The sequence below is a fragment of the Stenella coeruleoalba genome, assembly GCF_951394435.1.
Source record: "Stenella coeruleoalba genome assembly, chromosome: 1".
Lineage (NCBI taxonomy): Eukaryota > Metazoa > Chordata > Mammalia > Artiodactyla > Delphinidae > Stenella > Stenella coeruleoalba.
The window spans coordinates 107,696,283-107,706,376 of record NC_137169.1 but is presented as its reverse complement, the minus strand read 5'-3'; positions in this window follow the sequence as shown (position 1 = coordinate 107,706,376).

Sequence of the window (10,094 nt, the reverse complement as noted above, 5' to 3'; positions counted from 1 at the left end):
TGGTAAGACCCTGAAGCAGGGTTATCCCATGACAGCAGTTCTGCTTGAGTAGGAATCAGAAGCAAGTATGACTTTCAATGTTATGAATATTTACAAATAATTTAGATTTTTGTTGAGGCATCATTTGTACCTGGTTACTTATAAAATGGACACATCCACATTACTTGTCAATACTGACGCCACCAAATAGGCACACAACACTGGTGAAAACAACTCATTCTAGCTGTTCAAGAAGTGACTTTGTAAACAGTTCCCTATTTTCTCTGATTCTCCTATTAAATACTCAGACGGCACCATCTTGCAGATGAAGGCCATGACCTGTGCCCTCCACTTTAGTTGTAACTTTTCCTGGTTAGACTCACTCCACAGCTCCAGAATTAACTCACAGAGGCTATTGGGTTTCTCCACTGGAAGGCATTTTCTCCCACAGTCATCTTCTCTTGGCACCAAGAAGCCAGTAGCAGTGTACTCAATGGAGCTCAATGTCATTTATATAGACAGCTGTGTCTGAGGAATACTAGGGTTGGTAGAAGAATCTATAAGTATCATGGAAGGAACTGAAGTTGGAGCAACTATATTTCTTAAGAACCAATGACAGCAGCAACAGAGGAAGCTAGTGTCTGCAAGGGAAGCAGCAATTACCATCACGCTGCAACTCTAGCAGAAAAGCCAGTGCAGGTTCAGAGCTTTTAGCTGTGCACCCCGTCCCCGTTTTCTGAGAATATTCTGAGTTATGAACAGACTCATTTCTGCAGTGTTGAGGATTTATTATTTGTAGGAAATGAGTGAACTCTTCCTGAACAGGATTCCAGGTGAGGGGTCTTATTTTTACCAAGCTATCCATATTGCGATATGTGGAGGGAAATTTCCTTTTTTTATTGTTTCGACATATTTGGCATCTTATCCTTTTGCAGTACTGCTTGATTTCCCAATGCCAAGGTTCCTGGGCTGTAAAAGTCAGTTCATGATGGATCAGAACCCTAGAAATCAGCCCCATCCATCTTGCTTTTACTCCATGCCCTTCTCACTTCAAGGACTCCAGCTTTAAGACTGAGTTTCTCTAAAACCTGTTTCTCGTAACACTCCTCTGGGGCGAACCAACCACATCTTGCAGGTAATCTTATCCCAGTATCATTGCTTCAGATTCTTGATAGCAGCCTGGAATAAACAGAGCGGGAGATTTTACTTAAATGCTTATATTGAAATAAAGTAGTCTTTTAGGGTATGTCTTTGAGGCTATCTGTGGTAGTCCTGTGGGACACTTGCCTCTTCAAATTTTTACCTTAATTTCCCTAATCCTCTACGACTGAGATATAAAGCAGTTTTTCTCTTCCTAGGGGATTGATTTTACATAAAGGCGCCCTCCAGCGATTCTGGAGTCTCACGCAGTAGGAAGAGGACCTGAGCGTGCTGGGGAGAGAGCAACAGGACTTGAAATTACAGAAATACACTCTAGTTATAGAGAAAAATAAATAAAAAGCGCCAGTCACTTTAGAGTGTGCCACTAATTTCATTCACGGAACACACGGAAGAAAGTTCTGACAAACTAAATTCTTAGATTCAAGAGCGGAGTCAAATAGCCAGGAAATTACGGACGAACAGGGGCCACCCGAATTGCTCTGCAAGGGCGCTTTCCGAGACGCCTCGGATTGGGCCAGAAATGCCGCAACCCGGTCACGTGTTTTCGCCCCGCCCTCCCCGCCTCTAGATAAACGAGGGCCGGGGCGCCCCCTCGTCTTTAGGTCAGGGAGTTGCGCATGCGTCAGCGAGTTGCTCCAAGTCGCGCCGGGAGCCTGGGCGCCAAGGGTCCCGCTGAAGTGTTCCCTCCTCTTCTTCCTCCTCTTCCTGAGTCCGCCAGCTAACGCGGACTGGAACTCTCCCGGAAGGTGGGGTCCTTACGACCTTCCTTTTCTTTACTCACGTTTTACAGCCCTCGCTTAACGGTTTACAGAGCTTCTGTTTCCTTTCTACTTTTCAAATATTGCATGATTCTTAGTCCCACGTTCACGAATATCATCCGATTTAACGACTATAAACTGAGATGTGTTATGTCTGTTTTCTAGATCTCTAAATGCGATTCGAGCTGAGGCCACTTTGTTTCTCCCTCTCCTTGTGCCTTTCTGCTTCAAGTTTGCACTTGAGTGACCTTCGTTTGGTGGTGAACTTTGCTTCTTGTCCCTAGGAGTTAGCCAGCTCTGCGGTTCCTATTCCCATTTTCCCTATCTTAAAGCCAGAATTTCTGGATTGATGTGAGCCTTAATAGTTCAGTCAAGTCGGTACCTAAGGACGAATCAATTCTGGAAAATATTAGAGCAACCAACTATCTGGAGGGAAGTCACTAAAAGATGACGCTCAGCCCATATGTAAAATGATAAAGAGCTGTAACATATGTACGATCTTTTCTCTCTCCTAGAATGAAAGAACGCTTCTACTGGGAAAATTTTGTAAAGGTCAGTTTGCAGGCTTTTAGTTAAGGCAACTGAATTGTAGTTTGTTAGAAGTGTCTCAAACTATTGAAGAGAAATTGTCATCAAATTATACTTTTTATTGGAATCGGTAAGTCACCTTTCAGAGACTATTTGATTCAGTTTGTCTTGTACACCAGAAAGGTTTCTTTGGAGGTATGGAAAATGAAGGCAAACGAATTCTTGTATACACAATTTTTATAAAATATTAAAGGATGGGGAATTCCCTGGCAGTCCACTGGTTGGGACACCACCCTTTCATTGCAGAGGGCACGGGTTCCATCCCAGGTGGGGGAATTAGGAGCCCACAAGCCGCGTGGTGAAGAAAAAAAAAAGAAAAAGCGTTCATGATTTTACAGAATTAGCAACTATAAATATTAAACCTCAGTAAAACTGATGCCAATCCTTTCTCAGGCATTTTCAATGGCTTTTGCAAAACAGCCAAAAAATTGGGTAAAACAAAGGCCATCTTCTTCATTTAAAATAAAAGATGAGAACATACCTGGCTTTTTAGAAGCCAAGATCTGTTAGGTAACAGCATTTCTCAGAAGAGGATTTTCCTTTTGTCAGAAGTAAATATTTAGAAGTTTATTTATTTAGTTCTCCTTGTGTTGAGGGATTGTGTGTGTTTTCACCATGGTTTTGATACTGCCACAGTACTCAGAAATAATTATTAGCAGAGGAGGTTGATAGTGAATTTGTTTTTTACAACCCATAGGACATTGAGAAGCCACCTGCTGAGAAAGGGGCTATTGCCATCTGGTCTATGTTATGAAGCCAAATCATTACACTGATCCCATAATAAACCTCCTTTTCTTTTTGTGTCATCTGTTTTCCCTTCCACCACTGTTTTATATTAGCCTCAGGTTGCTGTTGGAGTTCAGGGACAAATAAGAGGTCATATAATGTAGGTCATTGCATAATGATGAAATATCAATTCTGTAGTCTGTCTCTAAGGCTCTGTCCTTGATAATATAGTGTGCTGTGGTGCTTATGAAGCTTTCACTCCACATTAGATATTATTGTTTTTAGCTCACGTGACTGTATAAGTTCACTTTCAGGTTTTTATGTGTTCAATCTTTATAAGTGGCAGTTAACGGATGAAGAAGTGAGGAGGTTATGCACAGTATTTCAAGGCAAGGAGGCCTGTAGCTATGATCAAAGGCAAAGGATGTAGAAAAATGTTCATTTAACAAACTTTTTAATATCTTTGTTTAAAGCACCTAAGTGCTAGGAAAACAAAGATAAATAATACACAACCCTATCCTTTGAAAAACACAGTCTAAACACAAGATTATGAACTGAGAGAGAAAATGATGGAAGGTAGAGAAATGACTGAGCTGACAGCTTGTGCCCAGGAAGCTCAGAGGATGCCAGAACCTTGACTTGCTCACTTCAGTGAAGGTCTCATCTTCCATTTAGCATGGCTTAATTTTGTCAACGCAAAGTTGATCAGCCTGTGAGGGACAGGCTTGTGCCATGAAAACTCACAAGAGGCTAATGTCTAAACCAGAGGGTCAATTTATTGCTTTATAGGGAGATGGTATAATTACATTGACTGCGGTGTTCTTTTATTTTTTTTTAGATTTTTTTGATGTGGACCATTTTTAAAGTCTTTATTGAATTTGTTACCGTATTGCTTCTGTTTTATGTTTTGTTTTTTTGGCCGCAAGGCATGTGGGATTTAGCTCCCCAACCAGGGATTGAATCCACACCCCCTGCATTGGAAGGTGAAGTCTTAACCACTGGACTGCCAGGGAAGTCCCAACTGCAGTATTCTTGTTCAGTGTTCTTGTTCAATAGGAATATAATAATATCCACAAATGTGAGCCCCAAAAGTAATTTAAAATTTTCTTTTTAGCCATATTAAAAAAATAAAAAGAAACAGGTAAAATTAATTTTAACAGCATATTTTATTTAACCCAACTTATCCAAAATGTTATAATTTCAACAGGTAATCAAGAAAATTATTACTGAGGTAGTTTATTTATTTGTTTTTTCATACAGAGTCTTCAAAATCAGGGGTGGATTTTATACCTACAGCACATGTCAATTCAGATTAGCCCTATTTCAAGTACTCATGTGGCTATGTGAAGGTCTAGGATATGCCTTTCCTAGAAGAAGTTAACCGGGAGGCCAAGATAATAATCAGAAGACTCTCTGGTGAGCATGGAATCAGAACGGGGGGTGCTGGATAGTCTTGAAGGATACTTTATTGGCCTGACAAGCATGATGAACCTACCCTGATCCAGTAGAGTGTACCTTTTTGGTGGTTTTAGAGTTTGTTGCATTTAACATGTCTTGCATCAGCAGTAATACACTGATACTGCCAAATTCTTCTTTTGAGTTTATGTAAATCACTTTTTTCTATTAACATTTTATTCAAACAGGTTTAAATTTTTTTTACCTCTTTTATATTTAGTCATATTTGAATGCAGACTAGTCAATATTTGGTTTGTATGTTCCTAATCTCTTCAGCCAAACAGTTATTCTTTCATGGGGTTAATACTTTCTATATCTAGCTAATTTCATCCATGATGTGTTTTCTAAAAGTAAATATAAATTTATTATAGATGTATTTTAAGAATGTAAATTACAACCATATTACCAACAATTTGGAAAATAGAGAAGAACAAAATTTGCCCCAATACAATAATTGCTTATTAAAGTGCATATTTTTATTTAGTTGGACTAATAGACTGTAAATCTATATTCTGTTTGTTTTTTCCCTTCATGTAATAATACATTTAAAAAAGCAGTTTCCCGCATTTTCAGAATTTCAAATGAAATGAAATTTCAAAACAAATGGAATTTCAAATGAAATAGAATTTTTTAATGTGTTTATTAATTCCTTATCTGTACTCATACAAAGATTGGCATGATAGATTTTTTAAAACATCCTTTACATGTAGTTATATATATTTTATAGCCTTTTTCTTATTGTGATAAAAAACCAACATGAGATCTACCCTCTTAACAAAATTTTAACTAAAATTTAACTACATTGTTAACTATAAACACAATGTTGTACAGCAGGTCTGTAGAACTTTTTCATCTTGCATAATTGAAACTTTATACCTATAGCCTTATTTTAAATTAATATATTAATTAATTGTTTTTTCTTTTACACCTGGGTGCCCCAGTGTTGGAGGCCCCTTGTCCCAGACTCCTTCGTGAGGAGTGTGGCTCATCCCACCTATTAAGCAAACCCCAGTCCTCCTCAGTGCCTTCCCTCCTACTCAGAGTCACAGTGCAGCGCCGCCTTGGCTCAGGGCCTGTGGCCAGGTGTCCGGGACAGGGCTCTGGCTCCGAAGCTGTGCAGGGGCAGGACAGCCGGAGGCCAGAACGGGGGAGTGAACTGAACATGCAAGGGGCGCAAGTCTCTTCTGGGGCAGTGACGTGAGCCCCTGGCCAGGAACCATGGGGCCCCAAGGTCCAAGGCCAAAGCAACCCGAACGCACATCGTTGGGGCCGGTTGTTCCTCCCAGCAGTAGTGAGGTGTCTAGAATTCGTCTCAGGAGACCATCGCTGCCTGTACCTGGAGCCTCTCCCCTGAAGAACAGACTCAGGGCACCGGTCTCTCGGACCCAGCCCAACTGCCAGCACCCTGCGATGGGGAAACTGGCCCATTTACCCAAGCCCCTCCATCCGGAAATGTTCTCTTTTCAACAGCATAGGGGACGGCTGCAGGCTGGGGCGAGGGCCAGGGCCTGGTCCAGGTGGGTGGAGTGTGGGGTTTCCCAGGAAGGTAAAAACAGAGTGCAGTTGGAGCGCACAGAGTATACTTTGTGGCTTCGGGTGTGTGTGGAGGTGTAAATGTGGGTACAGATGGAGGGGCACGGAGGGAATGCACTGGGACGCACTGACTGCGAGAGGTGGCTCAGAGGATGGCGGGATTTGAAATAGAATTTTAATCTGTGGGTATGGCATACTTTATCCAATGCTTTTTGAATATTTATCTCTCTCTCTCCTTTATTATTGTTTTTCACTCTAGTGAACACCTTGACATTGTGATTACTTCCCCATATTTTAGGATAGTTCCTTAGAATAAATTCCCAGAAGTGGAATTTATAGGTTAAAGGATATTAATATTTTTATGACTTTCAATTCCAAAAGGATTTTTAACAAACTATCATTGATGATGAGAGTAACAGTTTTATTTCACCCATCCTTGTAATGGTTATATCTTTCTTCAAACATTTATTTAACAGGCTTATCCATTTATTTTTTCATTATTTATTGAGCACTTGCTGTGTTCCAGCAATGTTCTAAGCACTCATGACACAGCAGTGAATAAAACAGACAAAAATTCCTGCCCTCATAGATCCTCCTGGGTGAAACAGTCAACTAGATAAATAAATGAAATATGTGTGCTAAAGGGGAAAACTAAAGCAGGAAGGAGAACGTGAAGTGTCATTGGGGTGAGCATTTTAGAGTGGCTAGTAAAGGTTTCATTTGAATAAGTGACAAAATTCTAAAAAATGTTTTAAATTTAAATCACAAACCTACAGAAAACTTGCAAGCATAGTAGCAAAACCTTTTTTTTCCTGAACCATTTGAAAGTCAGTGACTTACCTATATAATGTTCCACCTTCCCCAAATATTTCAGGGTGTCTTTCCTATAAACAAAGACTTTTTTTGTTTTGTTTTTTTTTTGGCGGTACGCGGGCCTCTCCCTGTTATGGCCTCTCCCATTGCAGAGCACAGCTTCCGGACGCGTAGGCTCAGTGGCCATGGCTCACGGGCCCAGCCACTACACGGCATATGGGATCTTCCCGGACCGGGGCACGAACCCGTGTCCCCTGCATCGGCAGGCGGACTCTCAACCACTGTGTCACCAGGGAAGCCCAAGACGTTTTTTTACTTAACCAAAATGTAACCATCAAAATAAGGATATTAACCCTGATACATTATTACTGTCTTATCCTCATCCCTACCCCCCCCATCAAATTTTGTCAGTTGTCTCAATAATGCCCTTCATAGCAAAAAGATCCAGTTCTCCGTTATGACTTGTTACATTTAGTTATCTTGTCTCTTTAGTCTCCTTCAGTTTGAAACAGTTTCTCAGTGTTTCTTCAACTTTTATGACTTTGACACTGTTGAAAATTTCAGGCCACTTATTTTGTAGAATAGCCCTTAATTTAGGTTGTCTGCTGTTTCCTTATGATTAGACTTAAAGTTATACATTTTTGGCAGGAATATCACAGAAGCAATGCTGTATTCTTGTTGTATCTTATCAGATGGCACATAATTTCTATTTGGCCCATTACTGATACTGTTTACTTTGATCACTTGATTTAAATGGTGTCTTCCAAACTTCGCCACTTTAAAGTTAGTCGTCTTCTCTTTGTAATTAAGTGTTTTGTGGGGAGATACTTGATGACATTTCTCATCAAATTTTCAGTTTATTTGTCTATGTCTATATGAGCTCATAGTTTCCTGTTTTAATCAGTGAGCTAGTATCATTATTTTGGTGGTAAAACTATTTTCACATTTTCCTGTTGGAACATTTCAAGCTAAGCTTCTGTGTCTTTTCATCATGTCCCGATCATTCTTTGAACATGTCCTTGCTTTCTGGCATACCAAGATGTTCCAGGCTTATCTTGTACTTTCCTGCCCCAACCCTGGAATCAGGCATTTCTCCAAGGAGCCCTTGAGAATGCTATCTTGAAGCCACACTCTGTGCGCTAGGTATGCTCATTGCTATTGGCATTTTGCTCCTTCCAGGTACTTTCAGTGGACCGAGAATATTTTTGTATGTATACATATACATATATATAAACAATATATACATATATTTATTTATACTATGTTTATTATTTATACTATATTTATACTATAACTGTATTGAAAACCATGAGTTCACTTCAATTTCAATCCAACACTTCAGTTTTCATTCTAGTTTTATCCCTTTCCATCTTTGTACCTCTATACTGTATTAGTGGGAAATTAGCTGTCTTTATCCTCAATGTATTTACTTATTTGATCAAACCCTCTGTGTATAAATAATCTCTTCTTCCGCTGCCACCCTTTCCCCTGCCTCGATGCCCTTCTGACTGAGTATGGGCTCAATATGGGCTCCACCACTCCATGTAAGCATGTCTTCACCCTGCTCAGGTCTGACACCCCATATGCCAGGCCACCCCTCTGCATGGGTGCCCTGTTGGTCCTGCTTGGCTCTGACACACCACTATGGGCCAGTGTACCTTGTTCTGCCCCCACTGAATACCTTTAAGACTGAATTGCCAGGAAATGAAGGAAAGGGGAGGAGGAAAATAAAGGCAAATTTTTAGTAAAGACCCAAAGGAAATTAGAAAGTGAGCGATTTGATATCTTGGTAAGAGCATTCCAGATAAAGAATAGCAAATGCAAAGGCTCTGTGGTAGGAGCATGGCTTGTGTGGTTAGAGGGACACCAGAGTCACATGAGTAGAAGAAGGTAAGCAAGAGGGATAGCAATATTAGATGGAGTCATGGCGATAAGGGATGAGGTAGGGTAAGAAGGGAATAGATCATGTAGGGCTTGTAAAGTCTTTGGATTTTACTTTGAATGGGAATGGGCAACTATTGGAGAGTTGAGCAAAGGAGTGAGAGCATCTGCCTTAGGTTTTAAGAGATTCACTATGGCTACTCTCCTGAGAACAGAGGAAGAGGGGCAAGGACAGAAGCCAGCACACCAGTTAAGAGGTTATTGCAATAATCCAGGTGAAAGATGATGGTGGCTTGGATCCTGGTGGGGGTGGGGGAAGTGAATTGAATTCTGGGTGTATTTTGGAGGTGGAGCTGACAGAAATTGCTGACTGCTGAGATGTGGCATATGAGAGAGAGGAGTCAAGATGGTACCAAGATTTGTGGCCTGAGCAACAGGAAGAATGGAGTTGCCATCAACTGAGAAGGAGAAGACTGCAGGAGAATCTGGTTTGGGAGAGAGGGGCATTATCAGTAGTACAGAATGAGATATATTTGCATTAAGTTTGAGTCTGTTGTTAAAAATTCAAGTGGAGATGGCAAGTAGGCAGCTGGATATTCCAGTCTGAATTGGAGATATAAATTTTGGGAATCAGTGATAAATAGGTGCTATGTAAAGCCATGAGACTGGTTGAGGTCATTAGGTAATGAGTCTAAATACTATTGAATTCCTAGAGCACTTCAACATACAGAGGTTGGGGAGATGAAGAGCAAAAGAGCCTAAGAAGGAGCTGTCAGAAAAGTAGGAGGAAAAGTAGGTTAAAATGGTACCTTGTTGTTGCTTTCATTTGCATTTTTTTGGTTACTGGTTGCATGGTCCTTTGTAGATTGTTTATAACCTTTATCAATTAGGCTTCAATGATTTGATTTAAAAAAATCAATTGTATTAATTTTTTATGTAATAGGGATTTTAACCTTTTGTCATATTAGATGAAATATTTCTTCTCTTTGTCTTTTTGTTGTTATATGAATGTTTAAAATATTTATGTAGTAAGTAGTAAATCAATTAGTGTTTTTATTTGTGATTTATCTTCTTCTTATGAAACCTAGAAATTTGTCTCACCCTCCAGAGATTTGAAAATCATTTAATTCTACTTTATTCTAGCTTTTCATTGTCTTGATTTATTTTTATTAACCTTTGTTGTTGTTGTTGTTAACTTTA